The 27,515-nt window shown below is 40.4% G+C and overlaps 1 protein-coding gene across 4 annotated transcripts in view; it reads left to right on the top strand.

Moving 5' to 3' along the window:
* The window catches only part of Ipcef1 (interaction protein for cytohesin exchange factors 1), a 115,129-nt gene that overhangs the window by 14,241 nt on the left and 73,373 nt on the right, over positions 1-27,515 (top strand). For 2 of the 4 annotated variants that reach the window (XM_048354328.1, XM_048354327.1), the window contains exon 1: positions 540-808. The exons of the other annotated variants lie outside the window; for them this stretch is intronic. The gene's annotated coding sequence lies outside the window, so the exon portion shown is untranslated. Of the gene's footprint in view, positions 1-539; positions 809-27,515 lie in introns of those variants that run through there. 4 annotated transcript variants of the gene reach the window in all.

Raw genomic sequence — 27,515 nt, 5'->3', positions numbered from 1 at the left:
GTTGAGTGCCAGCCTAGCTAGTATGAGCACTTGAGTTGAAACCTCAGGATCAATCAGAAAAGAAAACACCTAAAGAAGTTGACTCCAGGTTGGAGGCTCTACAGGGAGAGAAGGACAAAATACCACTTTTCCTGAACATTCGTCTGCATTTATCCTGCATATGATTTATTGAAAATCGTAGCAGAGTTGTCTTGGTTGGCAACTGCAGCTTGAAATCTGGAAACAAAGGTTTCTTTGTGAAGGTTGGCTTTTAGCCAGTAGGCTGTAGAAAATGCTTTGCCAACTTCCAGAACCAAACAAAACTTTTTTTCCCCCCTCGCCAAGGATATGAGAAGTAAAGGAGTTGTGACGAAGTCAAGAGGAAATGAGAACTTTCTGAAGGCCCACTTTCACGGATGAGCACATGTCCAAGAGGTTACTGGAAGTCAAAGTCCTTGGATTGGTTTTAATGTGACATCGCAATAACACTTTCTTAGGTAGCGTGTTAGTTGAAACAGAGGCCATGGAGCTGTCAGTCCTGCTGGTGTTCTGTCGAAAGAAGGGTTGTTTTGCTCACCCTGTTTTTGAGAGAGGAGTGGCAAGAATTGGATCCCTTTGTCGGATTGGTTTGCTTTTATTTTAACTGGATTTTGCATGTGTTGTTGTTGGCTACAGCTGTGGTCTGTCAAAGGATTATTTACAGGAGGAAGTAATCTGGTGAGAAGTACTGAACTTCAATTGTAAATTCACAGGGACTGAGGCGGGACTTAACCTTTCCGCCTCTTCTTGCCAGGGCTCTGAGAGTGTGCTTCTTGGGACCGAGGTAGAGGTAGGTGGTTCTGTGTTTTTAAAGATGGAAACATTAGCTTAGCGGTGAGCTGATAAAGGGGTTTTGACGGCTTAAAGTCTGGAGTTGGTGCAAAGAAAACAAAAATTCAAAACTGGAATTGTGATTTGAGAAATAAGATGGTCATTTCCCCTGCCCCTTTCTTGTCATATTTGCTTCCTCAGTCTGGGGGTGTGCTGAATGATTTGACAGTCAGTTGAGCAGAGGATCTGTGACAAAGCCATCTCCTTTCTCTCTTGCATGACTAATCTAGGAAGTCATGACAAAGTGACTTGTGTGAATAGTGACCTAAAAATATTGTTCTGAGTCAGTTTTTAAAAGGTAATTTTTTTTTTCTTGTAGAACACTAGCCTTGAGGACAAAAGCTCAGAGAAAGTGCCTAGGTCCCGAGTTTAAATCCTAGGACTGGCGGCTCTCCTCCCCTCCCCCCACCAGAAAAAAGTTAACAAGTAAAGGGCAGAGAGATTAGAGATGTCTGACTGCAAGGAGAAGGAAAACCTTCAGTGATGCATGTACATACAGAGACATGGCCTCTTCTCACTCAGTCTCACTCTCTAAATTAGATTCTCCCAATTATCATGGTAGCTACTGTGTCATTTCCAGAGAATGTGCTTCCTGAGATTGTTGTATGTGCGTACATATTTATATATGTATGTTTTATGTTTAGATTTACATTTGGATATATACATTTTACATATTGACATATAGATGTATACTTATAGATCCATATATATGCCTATACATAGAGTGACTACATATTCATTTATTGACCATAAGTTAAATAACTGAATACGTTGTATAGTGAAATATATAAAGTAATATAACTATAGGTAGTTATGAGTGAAATAAGTTATATATATATACATATACTCACCTATTTAACAGAAGTAAATATATATATGTGTGTGTGTATATATATATAGAGAGAGAGACATAAAAAAGGTTCATGAAAAAGGTTCATCTAGAGAAACTATCTAAGTGGAAGTACAGATTAACCTGACAGAACAGAATTTATTATGGACTTCTGATATTTGACTCCCAGAAAAACAGTACAGTTGGGAGGGAAAAGGTTTTCATTAGTCAGCCCAAGCCTGTATTCCCAGCATTTAATTTGTTATTGACATAAAATAGATGCTCAGTAAATGTTTGTTGACTAACATAATCTAGTTTATTTTAGTAGCAAGTTATATTTTTAATTGGAAAGGTAACACAGACATACATTTAAAATGCTAAATACTATAAAAGAATTGATGATGTAAAGGTATGCCTGTGCATAAGACTTCTAAACCCCTAACCCGTAGGTCTCTGTGAAGCACCAGCTGCAACCCATTTGCACAGTTTTCTCCCGCAAGGCTCTATGCCTATTCAAGCATACCAGCCATGAGTGTGTGTGTAAGTACATGTGTACATCTAGGTGCGCATGTGGATATTACTCATATGTATGTGATACAGTTGGCTCTCCATATGCACAGGTTCTGCATCCAGGGGTTCAACCAACCCAGGGTAGAAAATAGTTTTTAAATGTGTCTGCTGAATATGTATAGACTGTTTTTGATTATCCTCAACTAAGCAAGGTAGTGTAACAATGACTTACATAGCAGAACTGACCATGTAAGATCTGTATGGGTGGTGTAGAGATTTTTTTTGACATACTTTACCTTTTTATTTATTTATCTATTTATTTGTTTGTTTATAATTTATTTTATTAGTCCTGGGGCTTGAATTCAGGGCCTGGATGCTGTTCTTGAGTTTTCTGGTTTTGTTATTTTTGTTGTTGTTATTTTGTTTTTTCTCAAGGCTAGTATCTTGCCAATTGGACTGCAGCTCCATATCTGGCTTTTTGGATGCTTTTTAGAGATAAGAATCTCATGCATTATCCTGCCTGGGCCAGCTTTGAACTTTGATTCTCATACCCTTCTGCGAAACTAAGTTTATAGGCACAAGCCATGGGCATCTGGTCATACTTTGCCTTTATATAAGGGAAGTGACCATATGGAATTTAACATCTGATAAAGTCTCTAGAATCAAACATCCATGGGTAGCAAGGGATGACAATGCCTACAAATGTGTGTATAATTTCTTTTAAATTTTAGACTAGTGAAGGAACTCTATTTACTATTCTGCATCTTGAATTTAATTTACTTAGTAACTATCTTACAAGTGTAGTTTGAACATTGCATTCAATAAATGAAAAATTGTATCTTCTTGATATTTTATTGTTGATTCTTTGTGTTTGAGATTGGTCATCTTTTCATATGTTTATGAGCCATTTGTGTTTCTTTTCTATGAACTGCCTTGTAAGTTCTTTGTTAACATTTCTATTGGTTTAGTGGTCTTTTCTAACTGATTTCTAAGAGGTCTTTATATATTACGGAAATGAGCTCATTGTCAAATGGGTTGGAATACTTTTCCCAGTTGATCATTTGTCTTTTCACTTTGTATGGCATTATATGTTCTGTGCAGAGAAACAAAACAAAACTTTTCATGCAGATTGTATTACTAATCTTTTGGGAATTTTAGGTCTTGTGTATTGTTCAGAAAAACCCTCTCAACTACAAAATGAAATAAATTTTCCTACATGTACTTTCAATCATTTTATGATTTTTATTTTAGGTCTTCAAACATTTGATTCCTCTGCAATTTATTTCAGTGAAAGGTGGCTTTATTAGATATTTTCCAAATCACTATTCAATTGAACAAGTCCCATGCTCCTCTGGATTTGAAATGTCATCTGTGTTGTATTTTAAATTTTGACATATTTAAGCATTCATTAACAATTTTTATTATTATGGAAAATTGCAAAGAGAAAAATACAAATGAAGTCCTAATGTATCTGTCACTTAGTTTCAGATCTTCCCACATACTTTCTATTTTCTTTTATTTCATTTTAACTTTGTACTTGAACTCAAGACCAGGATGCCGTTTCTCAGCATTTTCACTCAAGGCTGATACTCTACCACTCGAGTTACAGCTCCACTTCTGGTTTTCTGGTGGTTAATTTGGAGAGAAGAGTCTCATGGACTATTCTGCCCGGGCTGGGTTTGAACCACTATTTTCACATCTTAGCCTCCTGAATAGCTAGGATTACAGGTGTGATCCCCTGGCGCCGACTCAACATATTCTTGTTACTCTTTACCACCGTCTGATCGGCTTCAGTGTGAAGAAATCACAGTTCACACAATACTTTGTTTCTTGGTATCCCAGCATATGTTTGTGTTAGTCTGAGTTCCTCTAGAAGGGAAGCCACAGGCGCAAACCATGTATTTGGGAATGCCCATTAGCAAGTGGGAGAGGGGGCAAAGGACATAAAAACTGCATTTCCCCTAACGTTGGCTTAATCCTGTTAGACACCCTCCAGCCCAGTGGAGGACCCAGGCCCAGGGCGTCCTCCTGACCTCCGAGAGCAAGGAGACCGGGCCGTGTATCCTCCCTGCCTCCCACAGGAGGGATGGGAGCTTCTGGAAGGAGACAGTGGCACGAACAGCCGGGAGGAACCCCACGTCTTTTCCAGACTGACACACACTGGGCCGGGAGGGATGAAGGACACAGGCGTTGGGAATTGGAAGTGTGGCAGGTCTTAGAGCTACAGGAGGAACCAAGGGCCTGTGAATGCAGAAATGAGAACATCTGCCCAAATACCACAGTAGTGTCCTCACACCCGGAACAGTGCCCCAATAATGCAAACAGCAGTCCCCACTCAGGTTCCCTAAGGGTTTCATACATTTGTCTTGCTTTGTTTTTTTAGTAAGTTGGAATTGGAGTACAGTTCTTGTAGTATACTTATTAATATACTTTTAAAATAGAAGTTTCCTATTTCCCTCTGTCTCCCTTGTTGTGATGATGATGATGGTGATGATGATGAGGAGGAGGACAATGATATAGTTATACGAAGAGGTAACATTTCCACAAGTCAGGTTATGAGTACAATGCTTCTCAGTCTCATGCGTGGTGCAATGCTTCAAGAATACCCCTTCCTTTATTCTCCTGCACACACCTCCTTTGGTTGAGACAAGCAAGGTTTTGCTATGCAGCCTCAAATTTGTGATCCTCTTGCCTCTGCCTCTTAAGTGCTAGGATTACAAATATGTGCCGCTAGACCTGACTCTCTGTTGCTGTTCTTTTGGTCGATTGTGGAGCTTGAGCTCAGGGCCTGGGTGCTGTCCCTGAGCTTTTCTGCTCAAGGCTAGTGCTCTGCCACTTTGAGCTCCAGCTCCGCTTCTCTTCTGGTTTTCTGGTGGTTCATTGGAAATAAGAGTCTCATGCACTTTCCTGCCCCAGCTGGCTTTGAACCATGATCCTAAGATCTCAGCCTCCTGAGTAGCTAGAATTACAAGTATGAGCCACCAGCGCCTGGCTTTCCCTATTGCTTCTTATTGATAAGTTTGAAGAACATGTTTGTACATATTTCCAAGATAATAAGGTACTGGTGAAAAAAAAGGAAGATAAAATACTGTTCTCCCCCAAATTTCTGATTTTTGAGCCCCCAAGTGAACTGTAATGTTGGTTGTGGGATGTGGGTAATAACGTGTACATGTAGAATGATGGAGTGATGAATGGGCTTGGGTGGTGGAGGTCATTATGTGGTTGGTTTTTAACCTATGGTATTGTTGCTATTGGTTTCGTGGTGGAGGTGATTATGTGGTTGGTTTTTAACCTATGGTATTGTTGCTATTGGTTTCCTATTTATCCTGTCTTTTTCTTCCATTTACATCCTATTGACTACTTTATTTGTAGTTAACTGAGTATTTTGAGAATGGTTTAATTTCATCCCTTTTGTTTATTTGTTTATTTTTTTTGGTGCTGGTACTGGGGCTCAAATTGAGGGCCTTGTGTAGTCATTGGTTTTTGCACTCAAGGTTGGTGCTCTACCACTTGAGCCACACTGCTACTACTTCCAGCTTGGTGTTGGTTAATTGGAGAAAAGAGTCTTACAAACTTTTCTGCCTGTGCTGGCTTTGAACCTCCATCCTCAGATTTCAGCCTCCTGGGTAGCTGGAATTACTAGCATAAACCACCAGCAACTGAAAGTTTGGTTTTCCATCATGAGTATGCTGTGAATTTTGGGAAATGTATTTTTACATATATTGAGTTGGTCCTATGATTACTTCCCATTTTTCTCTTACTATAGGAATTTCTAGTGTTTTTTTTAAATACCTTAAGCTTAGAATAAAATGTGGTTATAATATCCTTTTTGTATACTACAAAATATAATTTGTCAATACTTCTTTTAAAAGCATTTTGTGATCTATGCTCATGAGAAGATACTGGTCTGTAATTTTCTCACAATATCCATGTCAAGTTTTGGTATCAGGTTCTTGTCTTTAATTTAAAAAAAAAGGAAATCATATCCGCCTCTACCTTTTACAAGATTTAGTGGTTCCTTGAGTCCTTTTACAGCTCATTATGTTTTACTTCTTCAATGATTGCAGAAAAAAAAAATCTGGATACACAAACCATCCCGAATTGCTTCCAGAAATGTTCATCTATGTTGCAATAGTTATACCGCCTTGTGTGATTGAACTCACCTGCAGGCTTTATCTATCCGTGCACTTCTCCTAAAGCTAAGCACAGATACTTGAGGTATCGGAGCAGGAATGAAAGGCAGCATGTATTCCTGTGTATTTTTCTTGAGAACTCTGTGGTGGCCTCAGAGTGTTCAGTGAGATGAAGTCCTTTTCATAGTATTCCATAAACTAGGGTGTCCATAAAGGAACTGCCTAAAAATCTATCATCCCTCCCCCACCATCAATTGTTTTAATATTCTGAGCTTTTCCTTATAAGTAATATTTTAAAAGTTAGTTTGTGGTAGGAAATAATAGTTTTTTATGACACTTCCACACATGCGACGTAATATATGGTCCCATTCACTCGCCGAGTACCCTCTCATATTCCTTCCCCAGTGTCTACTGCTCCTTCCCAATCGTATACCTTTAAGTCCCTGTCCCTTGTTTGTTCCTATTTGTGGGTCTAGACTCAATACACGAAGGAATGACTACATATTGTACTTGCCTTTCTACACAGGTGCTATTTGCCTTTCTGTGTCTATTTCCCTTTAATGTGATAACTTCCAGTTCCACTTATTTTTCCTACTAATGACATAATTTCAATCCTCATTATGGCTTCACAATACTCTGTTGTGTATATATACACCACATTAAAAATGATCCATTCCTTGGTGAATGGATACCTAGGTTGATTCCATATGTGGGCTATTGGGACTTGTACCGCAACAATGCGGCTGTGCTGTCTGACTCCTTCAGATAGATGCCCAGCTGCAGTATAGTGGGATCTTGAGGGTTTTTTTTTGAGGAACCTCCATACTGATTCCCGTAATGCTCACACTAATTTGCCTGCCCAGCAGTGATGAAGAAAAGCTCCTCCCTCCACATCATCCATGTGATATTTATTGCGGCAGGAATTAAGAATATTGAAAATTATTTAAATGATCAGACACAGCAACATTTTTATTAGAGCTGATTTTCTTTTCTAGATTTCTTGAAAAGAAAGCTTTTCCTTCGGGCTGTTGAGGCCAATTGCAGTCATTGGCATCTCGTTGCTTTTATTTTATCTAAGCGCATTTTCTCTAGAATCTAGTGAGCTGTGAGTGGCTTAAAGATAAACAGGAAGAGGGAAGAAAACAGCAAGATCACAAATTAGACACACAGTGGAAAAACACATCTTTAAACGGCTGGAAACAGTCATTCCTTTGATTTTGTTTTTGCCTCATTGATGCATATGAACTATGGTCAGCTTGTAAGATTTGTAATTCACTCAGGAGTTTTATTGATTTGGGGGTTATTGTTTCTGACTTTTAAAAGTCATTGCTTAGATAACCACATTTGAATAAACATGAGAGAGCAGGTTTGTAGATTGAAACTCAAAACATGAGAGTTGAAGGTCAGACAAGGCCAATGTATTCTGTGTTGGTGTTCTCAAGAGCATAGTGTCATGGGTAAATTAGGCTTTTTATTTCTGGTAGAATGTGTTTACAAGACACTTGTCCTCTTTTATTAGGAGAGAATTAAAATAGATATTTGTGCTGTAATTTGAAATTCTGGAGACACCAGAATGATGACTGGACCTGTTCAAAGTCAAGCACTCTCTCTTTTTTTTTTTTTTTTTTTTTGGCCAGTCCTGGGCCTTGGACTCAGGGCCTGAGCACTGTCCCTGGCTTCTTCCCGCTCAAGGCTAGCACTCTGCCACTTGAGCCACAGCGCCGCTTCTGGCCGTTTTCTGTATATGTGGTGCTGGGGAATCGAACCTAGGGCCTCGTGTATCCGAGGCAGGCACTCTTGCCACTAGGCTATATCCCCAGCCCAAGCACTCTCTCTTTAATATTTGGAAAGCTCCCATCTTTGAGCTGTGTATGTAGGAGCCTGACACAGACTCGAGGCCCATGGATACAGCAGGGAAGCTCTCAAGTGCAATTCTGCTGCCCTTGAACTATCCGACCCTGGAGCCACTCTTGCTCTTAGAGGCGTTTTGCAATTTTGATGGGATTTCCCTCCCCCCCTTCCTCTCATCATTAAATTTTATGCTTCTTATACTTGAGTGAAAACAAGACATGACGCATGCTTCAGTTACGCTTGGAAAGTCACCATGGCTGGCAAGATAGACCTCCCTCTCCCCGCCCCGCCCCCAGGCCCCAGGAAGGGAAAATAGAGGGAAAATGGCCTTGGGGAGTGGGGAGGGGGCAGGGAGGGGGGGGTGGAGTGTGCTTTTCTGTTTCCTTTACATAGCAAACATCTCAGGATGAGAATGGAAACAAGGTATTGGATAAATACATTTTAAAACATGTTTGGTTGGCATCTTTTTCAGTCCTGTGATGATGAGAAACAGATGTAGAGCGTGTGAAATCACGTCAGATCCACGTGGCCTGTGTACCCCGGTGACCGTCTAAATGTTTACCTAGAAGAATAGTCACATGAGACTACCCCGGAGTGATCCTGGAAGCAGGAAGCTACAAATTACAGGTCCGGAGTTTACCATGTACACACAGGCCTAGGAGTCCGGATAGCTAGAAATGAAAAGACTCAGGAAGTTATAAATAGCTTGTGTTTGTTGGTAGGGAGAAGGAAGGGAAAGGAGAGGAAAGGGAGAGTGTACACGTGCTTTCTTCCAGCTCAGCCAGTGTATTTTATTATAACCAGAGTACTAGGAAGGATCTGACTGGAATATAGGCACGCGTTTACATTTCAGGTAAAATGAGTCGTCATATAGGCATGGGTACTGTGCAATCATATGTCTATCATGAATTCAGTTCGAAAGTGAGCTCATAAGGCCCAAATCACATCTGTTCAGATTTTCCCTAGAGAAGAAGAGGCGTCCTGTTGGACGCAGACGCACATGTAGGTCTGCGACATGCTGGGTTGGAGCGGATCTTCAAGCCTTCTTTGGTCTCAGAGGCTGAGGGTGACTTTGTTTATGGGTTGCACTGGGCATAGGGTTGGTGGAGGTGTGTGACTCTGTGTGTGTGTGTGTGTGTGTGCGTGTGTGTGTGTGGTCTTTGGGAAACAATATGATCATTAAACCGGATGCTGTCTGTGACTGTAGCTGCAAATAAAGATGCTTTTGTGCCTCCCAGAATCTGTCCTGAGGGGAGAAGGAGAATGACTACTCCGTTCTGTGTTGTTGTGTTCAAGTTTGATTTTAATGGCATCAAAAATAGTCTGTAATTATGTTCCTTCATTGAACTTACTTTATTGACATCTGATTTTTTTGTGTGTGCTTTTGAACTCGGGGCCCGTGCTCTTGCTTGGCTTTGTTCACAGCCGGCTCTCTAGCACTTGAGCTATGCCTCTATCAGCATTTTGGGGGTGATCTGGGAGAGAGTCTTGTAGACATTTCTGCCTGGGCTGGCTTCAAACCGGGATGTTCCAGGTCTCAGGCTCCTGAATAGCTGGGATTATAGACCTGGTGAAACGCACCAGTCACCAGGGCTGTGGTGTTCTGGTGAGAGTGGATTTGAGGCAGCCACACCGCCATCAGACACAGAGAGGTTCTCTGTGCGGCCCTCGTAGTCACTCCTCAACTCTGGCCTCTCACCACAGGCAACCCTTGTTCTGGTTTCTTCTCGGTAAGTTCATCTTGCTGCTCCCGAACTTCACGCCAGCACCACACCCCCTGGGCTCTTACGAGTTGTTTCTTTTGGTCAGCATAATGTGGCTGAGGTTTATCTAAGTTGTCACTTAGTTCCTGCCTGCTTACTACGTATGTCCCTTTGTAGGAACGTATTGCTGTTTGCTTTCGTTAATGGACACTGAATTGTGTGAAGCTCCCTTCCATAGAGTTACGATGAACATTCTCACGTGTACTTGCAGTAGAGTCATCACTAAAGGGAACTGAGGTCATAGGATAAGTGTTATTTGTAAGAAATCGCCACTCATTAAAAATGGTTATAGCTAAACACACTCATCAGAAATGTGGAAGAGTTATGGCTGTTTCATGTCTTACTAACATCTTTCCAATGTTCACCATTATGCCAGACCTACAGTGGGGCCTCCTTGTGGTTTTACTGCCTCTTGTGTCTGAGGATTGTTGGCTTCTAGTGCTTATGTTTCCTATTTTATATTAAGAATCTCCTTATAATGACAATCCTACATTCAGAATATCTGGATTCGGTTGTGTATCATTTGTATAGTCTATTCATGTATTATTTGTCTTTTGGAATGGGCCAAATATTGGGAACAAAAAGGTGAACAAGATATCATTTTCCCTCAATGATTCATGCTAAGTTTCAATGTGCACCAAATTACGTCACACAAAAGTCCTAGAGAGGGCAGTTATAGGAAAGAGTCGCAATCTGAGCCAAGACGGAGCAAACTTGACCAAAATCATGAGATTCCTAAAGAAGAATCACACCTTTGATACTTATTGTTCATCTGTTATTTGTTATTTGAGGATCTTATTTTAGGATAGGATAGGATAGTACTTTCATCAGAAGAATGCATGAGAATCATGCTGTTGTTGTTTTTCTTTTTTAAATGTAATTTTGACATGGTGATGTATAGAGGGGTTACAGTTACATAATAAGGTACTGAGTACATTTCTTGTCATATTTATTATACCCTCCCTCATTTTTCTTTCCCTTCCCTAGTTCAGGTAAGCATATATACAACATCCAGTGTACCCAAATCATATACAGTAACCACATGGGGGGTATGCCAAAGGAAAGCAAATGAGAGGAAAAAGCTGAAACAATAGCCATTCTTGTCACTCTTAAGAGTGACTTCAGGAAGAAAAAGAAAGTAGGAATTCATGGTGTAAAGGGCTCCTTATGTAATCACACAGAAATATTAAAAGGGCTGCCAAACTCCGGCATCCATATTTGGGTGGGTAATTGGAAAGATTTCCTAAAGCTATTGGGCTGCTGCTGAACAATGATTCAGGAAAGAGGATAGTTATGCATTTTGCAGGTGATCTACATATTTTGGGAGAACAGAGTCATAAGCAAGGAAAGAAAAGAAGATGGAAAAGGAAATAAATAAGCACTTCAGTGATTAGATTCCCCTTGGGACTAGATTCCAGTTGGGTACATTCATGACTATGATGTCGCATCATGCTTACAAACGCTCTGCTTGCTATTTTAAAATATTCACTTGAAAGATGAAAAGGCTAAGATTGGGGAGAAAATATATTTCCCCAAAGTCCCTGGAGGTGGTGAGGCAAGGAGGAGGCTTTTAGTGAGCCCACCATGCTTCTGCCATAGCCTGGAGCTACCACGGAACACAACATATAAAGTGCAGTAAGAGAGGATGTGGGGAAAGGTGGGTGTGCTGCCTCCCTGAAAACAAGGGTGTGACTCAGAGGTGCTACACAGCAGGATAGGGTGGTTGTGAGGTCTATGAATGTTGCAGTTAATGGCTTCATTAGGTTTTCTGTCCATAGCAGAAGCTGCTGCAACTCAAGAGTAGGTAATAATAAGAACAGAATAATAGGAATAAGGAATAAGCACTTTTTGGAATTGATGTCTGGATGTGAGAGCAAGGAGGCCTTCCTCCTTGATTGCCACAGAAAAGCAAGTTTAATTGAGACTCATTGATTGGGAAGTCATCTATACTTATAAATGCACACACCTACGACACAGCAGAGAGTCAGAAACTCAGCAAAACTCTGTGAACACACAAGTAGATGTCAGAAATGAGAAATCATGCATCTCACGCAGCACATTTTACATTCCATTCAGTATGTCATGTAGTTCTCACTCTTAGTGCTTATCTGATTTGCAAATCTCTAGGAGGGTAAGAGAAACTCTTTACTGGGATTATGGAAAGTGTGAAAAGTGATGCCTGTCAGGAAAGGATTAGACAAAAAAAAATAGAAGAAATCAATATCAGAATACCTAGAGTTCAGTATCACTTCAGACTATGATCAAAGATCACCCCTACTGGGTCCTAGTGATCAATTTATAATATGCCCAAACAAGGAGGTGGCGCTCATCCGGTGGAAGCACAGTTACCACTGGAAGATGAAATGAATTCCAAGCTACTTTTCCACCTGGTGAGGAGGTCTTAGAGTACATCATCACACATTCAGCGGTTCAAAATAACCCATGTGAAAAATGGCGTTTCTTTTGCAGGGGTAGGCACTCAGCCATCTGGAAAACTTATTAGTTATGCAAAGCAGTGCATATTCAGACGATCTTAGATGATCGGATGCATTTGTATTTAACTGTGAACTCCAATTTCCAATCACAACGTTCAGTGGGACGGGAGAGGCGGCCCAGGGATGAGATTTCCCCAGTGACTTGAAGAACAGAGAGGAGAAAGTCCAGCAGCCCAGGGTTCAACTCTACTTGGGACTCTATTTGGGTGAAATACAAGCTCTTTCCACACATCAGCTCCTCATCTGTAATGTGAGGAGGATGGAGACCCTCTAGGATCAAGGGTCTGTGTGATGATTAAGTGAGGCTATTTCTGTCCCATTTATGTCTGTATACTCACACCCATTGCTACATTTCTATTGTAGGATGCCGGGCCTCACTCTACCCTCCCCCCATCTGCGTGGGGGGGTTCCTGGGCTTGTCTGCTTCTTCCTTGTGGGATCCATACTCGCTCTCTCACGTCCCCTGGCCATCGGGATTAATCGCAGAAGCGGGGTCCCAATGCAGCCTCGCTTCTCGTGTGGTTGTGAGACCCCATGCCCGCCAGCCCAAGGAAAGACAGAGCACGTGGTGGTCTCGGAGAATCCCTCTGGGGCGTTCTGATTTATTCAAATGAGGAGCCAACAGATATACCCCCAAGGGCAGGCACAAGAGAGGGACTACAGGTTGGCCACAAGGTCTGTCCATCAAGTGATGTCAGGGGACTTCCTTTGTGGGTGGAGACCCAGCCCCCGCCCCCAGGGGTCCCGCCATCAGACACGTGCTCGTCCCCCAGGGGCGGGGGCTTCTCTTCCTGTTAAAGGTGGAAGGGGAGGGGACAGGCCAAAGCCAGCTGTGGCCTCTTAAAGGCACAGCTGTCCCCAACAGTAGCATAGAGGTAGGGGGAGAGAAATCTCTGAGTGGGTCATTCTTGTCCCTCTAGTCTTACCTCAGGTATCCTTTGAGGAGTCCTGTCTTGCATGGTCATCTTGTGGTGGTTTTACAATGTGCACAGTCACTCCAACCCCACCCCCAACACCTTCACACCAACACTCACTGCCTGGCCCGGGTCCCCAGTGAGGCTGTTAGAACTAAGATGCTATAGAAATGTGTGTCAAGTCATCACGGCAACGGGCTTTTGTCTTACTTCCTTATTTTTGCTCTTTTCCAACAGTTCTGAAAGTGTCAGAATGTCTGATAAAAATGCAAAAGAAGCTTGACAACACCAAAGAGGTTTAAGCAAAAAAATCAAAAGGAAAGGACGTGAATGATTTGTAACATTGAGTCTTAAAATGATGGAGTCACACATACTGCTGCATAATAGAGATTTTAAATGTTAATTAAATGTGCTTTCTCTCTCTCTCTCTCTCTCTCTCTCTCTCTTTCCATAATAGAAATGTTGACTGAAGTTTCACGGGGCTGTTCAATGCCTGTTCAAAAATGCAAATGCAAATTAAGAAACGGAAAATTTGTTGTGTGTGTACTGTGGAAGGGACCAGAGCATTCCTGCAGTTTCCATATTGATTTTATTTAAGAGAATCTTGCTGCTCTCTGAGCTGAAGGAGCTATGAATCCACAGTCAGTACAGATTCCACCAAGAGCCTGCAAACATCTTAACTTTTTTCACCCCAGGTAGTTTGAAGAAAGCTTTGAACTATGACTCCTCCTCCTCCTCCTCCTTCTCCTCCTCCTCCTCCTCCTTCTCCTCCTCCTTCTCCTCCTCCTCCCCTCTTCCCCTTCCCCCTCCTCCTTTTTCATGCATACTCAGGGGTAAAGTGCCTACTTAGCAAGCATGAGGTCCCGAGTTTAAATCCCAGTACCACCAAAAAGAAAGCGATGACACTCACGAGTTGATGAAGTCTAGGGTGCTTTGCCCTCAGGAATGAGTCAACACCGTACCATTTATACACTATGGCCATAGTTATTTTAAACTAGCAATATTCACACTGCTAGAACAAGATGACAGTTTTGGGGCTATCAGACTCTCGGTATAGCAAAGAACTTGCTAGTCTAATTGTAATTTACATAACCATGTCACGTGTGCCCCAAGATGATGGACTGCAAAATACACAAAGTTTGCCCATGGCTGACTTCACTGACGGATTGATGGACTGCAGGCCACTTAAACGTGGAGCCACATCTGACAAGGAGGATTCCTTTGCGTTTAGGGGGATTGCTAGTTCCTCTTTTCTGTGGGTTAGGCTACTTCTCCCCTAAAGCTTCTCCTCGCTCACAACAACAGAAGCAATTTTTTTTTAACCTATAGAAGTAAGAACATTTGTTGACTGCATTCCAAGGGAAGAAAGTTGCTGAAGCTCTTGGAACACGCGCATCATTCAAACTGAGATTCAAGTGCTCTGCATGGTGTTTTTTGAGGTCTATTTTCCTGCACTTTATTGTTAGTGAAGAGGGAAGGTGATTCTTCTTTGTTGGAAGGAATCCACAGCACTAGGCCTAGTTTTGGGGGACATGGCCTCCTCCATGCCGGGGGAGCTTAGATATGGGCAGGGAGACAAAAGGGGTCAGCAAGTCTACATTGTTTTTTGTTGCTGGTAATAATTGTAGAAATGGCTTAAAATATTTTTTTAATTTTATAGTTTGTGGTACTAGGGATTAAGTGGAGAGTTCTGAGCATGCTAGGCAAGCACCAGTAGCACTTGAGACATATCCCCAATGATTTGGTTTTTCTTTTGGGTTTGAGAGAGCTCACTTGATTTCGCCTCAGCTGGCCTTGAACTTGCAATCCTCCTACTTCTGAATGAATAGGTAGGATTATAGTCAAGCACCACCATGGCTGTTTTAAGTCAGAAGCCAATCGATAATTTTATAAATTATGGAGACAGACAATTTGATTATCTAGGGGGTGAGGGTAGAGGAGAATCAATTAGAAGAGTAGATTCACAGTTTGCAAAAGAAAAAGTGCATGGAAGTCAGAGTCATTGCTTTGAATGGAAGCAGGCCCTGTGGTGTAGAGTGGAGTGTCATGTCGCCCAGAGTGCGAGTGTTCTTCCCCATGTCATCTCTCACTCCGCGTGGTGGTGAAGGTAGAGTGCACATTCGACATGTTAAAGCAGTCGTGGGGGATTGCTAGGCATAGGCTTAAGGAGGCTCCCTATGGCAATACTACTTCAAGGCATGGACAATTCACAAACTTTCTGTGAAAGGAGAAGCAGTAGTTCTGTCCTATGAGTTCCCCCCACCCCTCCCTGGGTGGAGGAGGGTTGCAGTGTGATAAATAGAAGCACTGGCATCTTTCCTTCCTTTGACTACAGGCTTGCATGTCTGTAACTGACAGAAATTACTCATTCGCTGTCAACAGCAGAGACCCTTATCAATCCTTCTTCTTCTACAGGAAGATCGCATTCCATTTCCTTTCCTTTTCTGAGGTTGAGTCATTTCTTTTTCAGTTGGATTAGTTGGGTACAGTCTGTTTCTGTTACGAACAAATAAAAATGTCCTTTTGATTTGCAATTATACAATTGACTATAATAACTCACGAACTGTTTGCAAAGTTAAAGTTATGCTCCTGGGTTAAATTTAGTTTGAGTTATTAAGAAATTCTCTATAAAGGGACTCCCAAAAGACATTTTGAGGACACTTTAGAAAACTGGTAAATCAAAGTATTGCGCATATGAAAACTCATTATAATATGTTCTATGGCATACCCCAAAATGTTTTTTCTGGAAAAACATTCTTTATAGCCATCTACAAGAGTAGGAAATCTTACATTTTCCCACTCACTGTGAGTTTTTAGTTCAAAAACTCACATCAGGAGCTTTTCCCCTAAAAGAATGTAGAAATGTCAAACATTGACATCTTAGAGACATCCCCATTCATTGTGCCTCAAAAGTGTTACAGATCTTTCTCTCCAAAGCACTTGTGGGTCTTCTGTGTTGGTTTTCAAACCCTGAACATGTACATGCATATTTGGTCATAATTCTGCAGCCTGGGTCCCTGGGCCTGACAGCGGAAGTAAGGAAAGATGCTCCTTTGTGCATTGGTGCTCCTTACTGTGCTGTCTGAGACCTAGCACGTGGAATGTCAGCTCTCTGCTGCCATGAAAGGATCTGTGCATCACATGTCAAGTGGCTCAACTAGTAGCTCTAACGCCCATGCGTGCAGAGCGCTGAGGTTGGGGCCTGCAGATCTGGGCTACCTCTTGGTATGTTTTCAAAATGAACAGAAGAGAACGGAGCAGGGAACACACAATGGCAGGGCGAGTATCTGTGAATTTGGGGATGATGGGTGATTGTGTGTGTGTGTGTGCATGCGTGTGTGTGTATGTGTGTGAACTGAGATTTCAACTCAGGGTCTGACGTCTTCTAGGCAGGTTCCTAGCACTTGAGACATGCCCCGGCTCTTAATTTTTTTTCCACTTTAGTTGTTTTTCATATAGGATTTCACCTTTTTATCCTCAGATGGTGACTCAGATAGGCCTCCCACTTGGCTTGGCTTGGGACTATACATCTGTGCCACCATGCCTGGGCTTTGTTTTTCTTTCGTGATTTTATTTTCATATTTAAGTTTCTAACAGTACAGAAATACACTTGTAACTCTCAAAGCAAGTTGATCTCGTGGAATGGATGCTGTTATTGGGGGCGGGGGGCAACTGTGGTATGCGGATGGAGGCCCTGAGCCTTGACCAACCTTGTTTATTAGTGCGCACTATTTTCGGTTCTACGGATCAAGGTTGGGCCCCAAAAATGTGCTCCTGTGAAACATGGCGAATCGGGATCCTGCTCCATGGACAGAGGGGCAGACAGAAATGTGATCAGTGCTGGAGAGTCAAGGGCACCACATTCGTGTAGTCTCTGCAGCCGATCCATTCCTTCCTTCCACAGTCACCTGACCCTCCTGGGCTCTTTCTCCTGAGCTTCCTATCGCCTGTCCCCTCATTGCTTGGTGCTGATGTTAGTGTGCATGGTCCTACGCTTGCTGCACGGGAGACGCCTTCATGGCTACTGGTAACCGGTGACACTGAAGAATCTTTCCTCTAGGAGGTTCTAGAGAGTGCCAGGCTCCAGGTAGCCTAGGAAGGCCCCAAGATGTGATGAGAAGCAGAGAAGTGTTGAGGGCCTCAGAGGCCTGACCAAGTCCACTGCACAGAATCATTGTTGTCTCAGACAACAACGATTCCATTGGGTTGTTGTGTAAGTGGAAGGATGAATGACTATCGGCCTTAATCACATTATATAAATTGAATGGCAGAGCAGATACCTATCAGCGATTATTATTATTATTTTTTATCTTTTCTGCCTTTGTGAGGTTGTGTCTCTCTAGTTCTAGGTACTTATCTTCTGTTTATTTTCAAGATTACATGGCTTCATTTTCCATGAGATGATGAATTGGGGTTGGTCTTGCTTTTGTCTTGAGACAGACAAGTTGCTTTTTGGAATGTGTTTGGAAAGGGTTAGGTTAAAATAGAAGTGTGTTGAACTTGAGCAAAGTTTTATAAATAATTGTGTCTAACAGTTCAATTTTCTCGAATAAAAAATTGGGCACTGATACCATTCTTGTCTTTAGGAAGATTGTAAGAATAATCACCCTTAGGGAGGCTAATGTATTATTGAAAGTAGTAATTTTAACAGTTTTGAATTCATATTCAAGGGTGTAATTGGAATAATTTTCAAGACATCAGTCTTTATTTCTTAGAAAATTACAGTGATTAAATTAGTTTCAGGCAGCTTCTCTTCTTACTTGAAGATAATAGGTGTCTGTTGAGGATTCATGGGATAAGATGAATGATACATGTTTCTTTAAAAACTTCACAGTTGGAAACATGTCTTACCTCTTTCTGGCTTACCCTCATTTCTATATTCAAGGCATGGCCGCCAGTGCAGATTTCTACAGTGTGTCTGCTATGAAGGATAGAGATCATGCTTTTCTTAGGACAAAAACATAGCTCTTTTTTTAGTGGGTTGCCTAATAATGTTACACCCCATGACATCTGTGGATGTTGAAAAGAGAGCTCAGTTTGTTCTTTGGATGTTTTTTAAGGATTCTGTCCCCTCCTTTTCCATGACATTGCACACTGGACAAGGACAGTAATGTTATGCTCAACTTCTCAAGCTTTATAAATTACCCTTTCACTCTGAAATGATGAGCCATTGCAATCTCCCAGTGTTAAGGCAATTGCATGTGAATGAAAGAATAAGTGGATGGTTATCTTTCATCTGAGCTATGGCTTTTGGGAGATGGTGAGGTGTTTCTTTCTTTCCTTTTTTTTTTTTTTTTGTTGGTGGTGGTGGGGCTTGAAGTTGGGGCCTGGGCATTGTCCCTGAGCTTGTTTACTCAAGGTTAATGCTCTACCATTTTGAGTCACAGCACCATTTCTGGTTTAGGTGTAGTTAATTGGAGACAAGAGTCTCAGGAACTTTCCTTCCTAGGCTGGCTTCAAACCTCAATTCTCAGAGCTCAGCCTCCTGAGTAGTTGGGATTACAGGCATGAGACACTGGTGCCCAGTGTTTTTTTTTTTTTTTTTTTTTTTTTTTTTTTAAACCAGGGGAATACAACATCCTCTTTTCTTTAAGATCTTCCTAAACTCAAGATGATTTAGGTACTATAACTGAGTTGACTTACACATTGCTAAGAATCTGCAGTTATCCTTCCCTGTGCCCGGGAGGTATTGCTTTCTAAATGTCAGCGTTACCAAAAACATTGCATTTAATACCCAGACCTACAGAATGAAGAAACATGTCACTTTCCTTCTCGCTGGGATATGTCACAAATGACTTTCTAAACTTTTATTGACTTCACCCTACCTTACACAACACTAGAATTTTAAAGTCCAAAGGAAAAAAATGAAAGAAAACTACTTTGTTGAATAAGTTATGAAACTCTTGTCAACAATACTGATGAATTCATCCTGAAATGCTGTTTTCACTGCTTTTAGAAATAAAAGGAAGTTCTGGGGAGACAGGAAGAGCTGAGGTATTAATAGTTGCACGAAGTGCAAAGACAGAAACACGAAGGAAAGCCAATTTCTTGGCATTCAACACAGCATACACTCACTTTTTCCTTTTACATTGCTTCTGGTTTAATCATTATAATTTAAAATTATTTCAGTTGAGAAACATGTAGGCAATCATACTATTTTCCTTGTCTGGTAATTTAACACAGACAAGAATGGTATGTCATGAGATCAGGACAACAGGGGGTATAGTTTGCAGAAGACAGAAAAGATCTAGGTTAAGGACACGAAAATAAGAGGTCTCTTATTTAGGGGGATGTTTGTATTATTTCAATAGTTAAACTCTGGCCATGGAAGTAGTCTTTCTAGTTCACGACTTTGCATACATTTCTAGTCAGAAAGAAAAGATAATTTGGAAATATCTGCCTCAAGGGATAATACTACAAATTAAATACATCCACCCCTGTCAAAAGCAGATAAATGACAAACTGTGACTCTAAGTTGTTTTATTGAAGACAATTATTTACTGTTGTTAGGTGATGGAAATAAAATATTAATGTGATCTGTGATATGCCTTTTCTAATGTATAAAAAAGGAAAGGAAGTATTGAAAGCACTGAGCCAAAAATGTTTTATCTATGGGCTGGGAATGGCCTAGTGGTAGAGTGTTTGCCTCGTATACACAAAACCCTAGGTTCAATTCCTCAGTACCATATATACAGAAAAAGCCAGAAGTGGCGCTGTGGCTCAAGTGGTAGAGTGCTAGCCTTGAGCAAAAAGAAGCCAAGGACTGTGCTCAGGCCCTGAGTTCAAACCTAAGTATTGGCAAAAAAAAAAAAAGTTTAATCTAGGTCTGTGAATGAACAATTAGGCAAGTCCAAAATGAGAAACACCAGGCAAAGGAACTGATCTGAACTCTACAACAATGCAGATTATCATTTAAAAACAAAAAGGGAGACTGCAAACACATAGCAATACAGTTGGCCCCTCTATGATCATTGGTTCCAGATCCCAGGTGTCAACCAATCTTGCATCAAAACTAGCTCCATAAAGAACTGCAACTTCACTAGAAATACAGAAACATTCTTCCTTGCCATTATTCCCCAAAATGGCAGAGTGCCTTTTTCTATAGCATTTGTGTAGATCAGAGATAACAGAAGAGGCATGTTATAAGTATTTGGTATGTAATTGAAAACTCTTTGGAGGTGATTCTTTATTTTGATGAAATTTAGAACTTGAAAACCTGTAACCCTACTTCATTATTTTAACTTATCAAACAAATAAGGGTAGACCAAACATGTTTATCCTGAGGCTAGGATTACTCAGAGGAAAGCTAATAGTGTTGTAAATTACTGAGTGTTATGTTATCTGGATTTCCCTTCAGAAAAATTTCTGGCGGTGATTATTTTTTCCTGGGAGACTTGTTTAGAAAGCAATTTATGTGTTTATAGATTTATTTATTTTATTTTTCCTCAGATTAGGGAACATATCATAACATTCAATGTACCATACAACCATAATTACATACAGTCTCTATTTCATAAACAACTATTATTTCGATTCTGAGATATAAATTCAATGCCATAGAAATGAGGTATTTACTGATCTAAATTTAACAATAATCAAGACAAAAGAGTTATATTTAATAAATATAATAATATAAATATTTAACAATTAAGATATTTCTGTCTTCACAGTTTATTCCTGATGACTTAGCAAAATTAGAATACATACATAATTATTCTCACGAATTACTTTGATATTCCATTTATACACCAATTAAACAAGGATTTTACATCTTTGTTCCTGCTTTGGGCAGCCATCTCTAATTTATTTAAAACATTTTTAAGTTGAAACCGAATTTTAAATTTGTTGATGAAATCTTTGCACAACTGTCTTTCTACCCGTGTTTAATTATGTAGCTACTGTCCTTGAAACAATTACTCATAACCCACTTGTTATTGTTGTGCTTTTGGTAACAGTTGCCATTTTGCAGTTATTCAAACCTTTTGTATCCATTGTCCAACTTCCTGACAAGATGTTTTCAAACTTACACAGTGTTTTTGTTTCAAGACATATACCAATGATAAGACAGTTAAAAAGATTTCTACCTTGCCTCCTTGGTGAGGAATGCTTTGTCTCTGAATTGGATGTTTTATTGAGCAACTAATGCTTCTTGTAACCACACTTACCATTGATTGCTTACAAAACTCGTTCTCTAATGTACTGAAAATGATTGGTGGTTTTTATCATCTTCAAAAGTTGTCAAATACCTTTCTATTAAAATACGTAGCTTAGGAGCTTCTCCTCATGAAAGGTATCAGGAAAGGTAACTCTGAAATGGTGCACTGATTGGAAGACTGGATAATATATTATTGAAAGTAGTTCATGCTGGTTGCTCTCATATACTAGAACCATAGTTTCCTGTCTCAATTTGTATCCTGGAAGGAAACCCTTGCTATTTACTTCTCATTCACATGTACTTCAATTTTTTGGCCCCGTAACTATTTTGAGTTCTTTACAGGCTTCTTAAACACAGAATGCTTGTCTAATTATTTTGACATATTCCTGTGGGGCAGTGAATATTGTGAAGTTTTTAATGCAAATACATTTTGAACACAAAGTAATATGTTTTTTCTTAAACTTTTTTTCTTGCTGTGTCTAGCGAAGTTATGTCCTAAGATGCACTTAATTGTGATTTATGTCACCCAGTGATTCAGGGTGTTAGTGGACTTTATCCAGAACAGGACACAAGGGGCCGAGCCTCATTCCTCCAGGAGAAAAACAACTTGGACTTTAAGGATTTCTTGGCTTATTTTAAAACAAACCTTTGTATTAAAATCTGGCATGAAGGCAAAAGAGACTAGATGTGTTACATGTATTTGAGGATAACTACTTTTTTTCTCAGAAAATTAATAATATACAGAGGAATGGGGACAATTGGGCTACAAAGAAAGACTTGGCTAGCGGGAGGCATATTTATATAGAGGTTGCTTTTCAAAAACAAAATCTGAAGTTTCAAAAATTTTAGAGAGGGCAAGTCAACATATGAGCTATTTTTTTAGTGAGAAAAATTAGTGCTCTCTTGTATTTTGGTTCAAAAATATGCATAGCGCTTTCTAAGGGGCAGGATGCAATGCCAAGAATACGGAGGCATCTCAGAAATCTTTTCAAGTTATTTTCACAGTTGAACATGGCAGGTTTCCCATAAAAAGTTCTGCACTTACTGTGTGTAAAGAGTGAGAAAATGAAGAGAAAAGGAACAGACTTTTCAGGGAGGATGAGTTCTGCTTGCCTGTAGTTTTTATTTTTATTTAGTTTGTTATCCTTTATAGAAATCAGTCAATGTGTTGCTTGATAAAAATCACCTTCCACCTAAAGTGATGTTTTTTTTTTCTTTCTTAAACTAAATACCTTGGGTTTATCCCAGTTTGCACAGGAAAAATTGAACCAGGCCTTAAAGAAATCTAGAAAATATTTTAATTAATGATTAATGAGGTAGAAGGCGCTCTTGTTAGGTCGGGTGAAAGCATGTTGAAATTAGCCTTAGTATCTGTGGAGCTTATCACCACAACCTATAGTTCTTCTTCTCCCCACTCCATGCCAGCTGCGGAGAGGGCAAGGATCCTCCCTTTTTCTCCACAGCCAACCCCTGTACCTACAGGAATGCCAGTTGGTAGAAGCTCTGCCATACTGTCAGTAGGTAGTTTCAAGGATTGCCAGGACCAAGGGTTGCCATGATGAATGTCAGTACAGAGCGTTCATGCCAGATAGAAATGATACACATGACCAGACCCCTGGCCAGAGCTGTTCCACCTCCTGTGCCTCTGCCTCTCAGTTCCCCCGTCCTATGGCCCCCTCATCCCATAATCCCCCCATCCCACAATCCCCCTGTCCCACGGTGCCCCATCCCCTAGGTTGCCTAAGTAGCTAAGGAGGAGAGGATTACATGGATAGAACAGCAGCAGTTTCTTCCGTGAAGACATTTAAGGTAAAATTCTTGTGTTTCTTATCTACATATAACTTTCCTTTCTAAAACAGTTACAGATATAATTCCTTGTGTTCTACTTGGTAGGTGAGTTGCTTTATATTGTAAAAGTAGTTTCACAGTTGTTGTTTTTTTACTTACTAACTTTATATAAGAACAAATAAAATGAGGTGTTGGTGAAGGTACAGATATATCAACGATGGACAAAATGTCTAGTAATATTTTCACCCCTTTACACATCTTTTTGTCTATAGACAGTATTTTATTTAGATTTCTAAAAAAATTTTTTGTTTGGTTGTTTTTGTGCTGGTGTGCAGGCTTGAACTAAGGGCCTTGCGTTCTCACTTGGCTTTTTCCCTCAAGGCTGGCGTTCTAACACTTGAACCACATCTCTACTTTGTATTTATTTGTCTTCATAGTAGTTTTCTTTTCCTATTAAAAAGATAAAACTAGGGGGCTGGGAATGTGGCTTAGTGGTAGAGTGCTTGCCTAGCATGCATGAAGCCCTGGGTTCAAGTCCTCAGTACCACATACACAGAAAAAACTGGAAGTGGTGCTGTGGCTCAAGTGGTAAACAGAGGGTAGCCTTGAGCAAAAGAAGGTCAAGGATTGTGTTCATGCCCTGGGACTGGCAAAAAAAAAAAAAGGGGGGGGGGGTAAAACTATAACTTGAAATTTTGTGTAACTTCAAACCAATGAGGATTGTAAAATCACCTCAAACAGAAAAAATACAGCCATATTTTAACAGTTTTAATAGATTAATTTATTCTCTTGTTTCATTTTTTTTCATTACATGCTCAGCTTTTCCTACATTGCATTTTCATGTTCTTCCCTATACCTCATGCTTTTCTCCTTAAATTTCACTTGTTGGTGTATTTGATTGAACAATACTTTCTTCTAGGGACATGAGGAATGAGCGCAGTGTCTAAGAATGTCGTTAGCTTTCATACTTGATTGTGTGTTGGAATGGATGTGTAGGTCTAGACTTATTTTCTCTTCAATACTTCAAAGGCCTGGTTCCAAAGTGCTTTCGCATTCTTCATTGCAAACAGAAATGACTGAGGCCATTTGGGCTCTTGTTGATTTGTAAACAGCTGCTTTTCATCTTGTCTGTGAACTTGGAGAAATCTCTCTATGTCTTTGAAATTTCACAAGACTTATCGACTGTACATATTTTAAGTAGACTTAGCTTGGAGTTCTGTGGCACGGCCAGATGGCTTACCACTTCCCACCTCCTGTGCTGCTTCCGGCTGTTTTGGTTTCATCCTCCTTATGTTCTTGCCCCACAACCAAGATAGCCACTGTCATCTCCAGGTTTGCACATTCATGGATACAGTTCCAGGGCGGGGGAGGATAAGTCTCATTCGTAATATCCCATTGTCAATGTCTTGATAACATTCTAAGCGTGGCTTTTTTGGTCATGTAATCTTCTAAACTGGTCATGGTGACAATGATGATCATGTCCTTGACCCGTCTGCTTGCTAGCCATTCCACACGCCGCCTCTTGGTCCAGGACATGCCTATACCTTGTCTGGATTCTTACAGTGGCCTCTTATTGATTTCTTGGCTTATGTTCTTTTTTTTTTTTAATTTCAGTCTGGTCTGGTGCTGGAGCCAGAGTTGTTACTATGTTTGTGGGATCAGGATAAATATTGTGTGTTTCACTTCAAGGAAGACAGAGGTCTTCCACAAGAACATATGAGAACACCCATGAGTTACGTGAGCCCACTTCCCTAGACCCTCAGCCGTCTGCCCTCCAGCTCCCTGTCTACGCCCCTCCCACTGACTTGCTCTGTCTCACACAGACTAGACACACTCCAATCGCAGTCTGGGACTTTGGCCTTGTGAGCCAGACCTGGGCCAGCATTTCTATTTCCACCATCTCCTCCTCCGTGCATGTTGATACTCAACTGCTGTTCTGTGAGATCACTCCTGCCTTTCCAGCTATTTATAATAATGTACTAAAATATTCCTCCATACTTTACTTTTCTCCACTCATGTCCATAACTGTTTGTCTAACCTGGTGTGAAATGTTGCCCCATGCAACATAAACTCAGTGAAGGCAGGAAGGAGGCTTAATATGTTGTATGTAGTATTGTATCTTCAGGCCTCCAAATTGTGCCTGACACTAGCCAGCCATGCATATTTGATGGATGAGTGAACAGAGAGATGAATGGATGGATGGGTGGATGGATGGATGGATGGATAGGTTGGTGGATGGGTGGATGGGGAGATGGTTGGGCCAGTCTAAGCCCTATGCTTGCTCTTGTTTTGGACAAGTAGGCTTGTGGTTGAAAGTACCATAATGAGAGATATAGGGCAGTTCTTGAAGTAAAAGGTGTAAGTCAGACACAATGAGTACATGTTCATATAAAAGTCCTTTCTGGTGAGTACTGAGATATTGGGGTTTGTGTTTGAAGGATGTGAATTTAGTAAACATAAGAATGCAGTGGGGGCTGGGAATATGGCCTAGTGGCAAGAGTGCTTGCCTTGTATACATAAAGCCCTGGGTTCGATTTCCTAGCACCACATATATAGAAAACAACCAGAAAAACAAGCCAGGGCCTGAGCACTGTCCCTGGCTTCTTTTTGCTCAAGGCTAGCACTCTGTCACTTGAGCCACAGTGCCACTTCTGGCCTTTTCTATATATGTGGTGCTGAGGAATCAAACCCAGGGCTTCATGTATACGAGGCAAACACTCTTGCCACTAGGCCATATTCCCAGACCAGGAAAGAAGTTTATGCAGTTCTTGGATCAGAAAAAAAAAAAAAAAGAGAGAGAATGCAGTAGCCTCTAAAAACAGTATTTCCCCATCCCCCACTTCCTTGATTTTTGAATCTTGAGTGTATATAATTGTCCTTATATGTTGTAATAGCATTTAAATGTGAGGTAATAATCCCTAGGAAAATTCTGGGGTAAATAATTTTATGATTTCTATTTTTTAAAACTTTATTTAAATATTTACTTCCATAGACCAATATATGAAAAAAATAATTTAGATCTGGATAAAGAATTTTTTTTAAGGAAAGGAAGATTACGAGACAGATTATAGACAGTTTCTCTATGCTATTTGCTTTACTTCTGTCTTATTTACCTGTATCCACATCAACCTATTGAAGTAAAAAAAATGCAGCTGGACTAATTGGCAGTTTTAGTGCTGAAAAATTTTAACTTGTATCTGATATAAGAAGTCATATCTAATTTGTATCTGGCAGCAAAACTTTCATTAGTCTGGCTGGAATTCTGTTTTATTAAGTCTTCCCTACAGAACTAGCCTTTGGTTTTATTGCTCTTCTCCAGAGCTTTTTTTCATTGATTTTTGCTTTTACTTTCATTATTTGTATCTATGGGTTTGCTCTTTGTATGTGTGTGTGTGTGTGTGTGTGTGTGTGTGTGTGTGTGTGTGTGTTTAATAATTCCAATTTAATATGTTGGGCTCTTTGCTTAGCACCTTACATAGGCTACGTGCTCTAGGTAAGCGCTTTACCATTGAGCTACATCCCTGGCCTCCATTTTTTGATTTTGATTTATAATAAAAAATATTTGAAGTCTAAAATTTTCTCTAAATATGCTTCGTCATGTCTCTAAATATTTTGACATGTACTTTCAATCGTGTAGATATGTAGATTGTAAATATTACTCGTGTGTGTGTGTGTGTGTGTGTGTGTGTGTGTGTATTGGTAGTAGGGCTTGAATTCTGGGCCTTATGCTCTCAGCGTTTTTACTTATGGCTAATACTATACGGTTTGAGCCACAGCTCTACTTCTGGATTTTTGCTGGTTAATTAGAGATAAGAGTCTCACAGATTTGTTTCTCTGGGCTGGCCTTGAACCGCAATTCTCACCTAAGCCTTTTGATTTTTAGGGTTATAGGCATGAGCCACCAGTGCTCGGAACAATTAATGCATTTTTAAAAATCCAAATATTTTTGGTAGTGTGAGATCTTTTCCCCCAGACATACAGATATTTCACAATTAGTCTTGATTCCTCGTTCCTATAAATAGTGCATTATAACCAGTGAACGTGAATTCTGTTACACTGACTCTGTGAAATTACCAAGACTTCCTTTGAAATATGGCACTTGGTCAATTAAAATTCTTTTCATGTGTGTTAGAAATGAGGATATATTCTGTTTTTCAACTTCAGAGTTCTCTGAATTATAATACAAATGTGCTACTTTGTATCATTCAGGTCATGGAAAGCTCTGTGT

This window comes from Perognathus longimembris, chromosome 9, assembly GCF_023159225.1.
Source record: "Perognathus longimembris pacificus isolate PPM17 chromosome 9, ASM2315922v1, whole genome shotgun sequence".
Lineage (NCBI taxonomy): Eukaryota > Metazoa > Chordata > Mammalia > Rodentia > Heteromyidae > Perognathus > Perognathus longimembris.
Note: the sequence above shows the minus strand (reverse complement) of the source record. Positions and strands in the feature narration are given on the sequence as shown.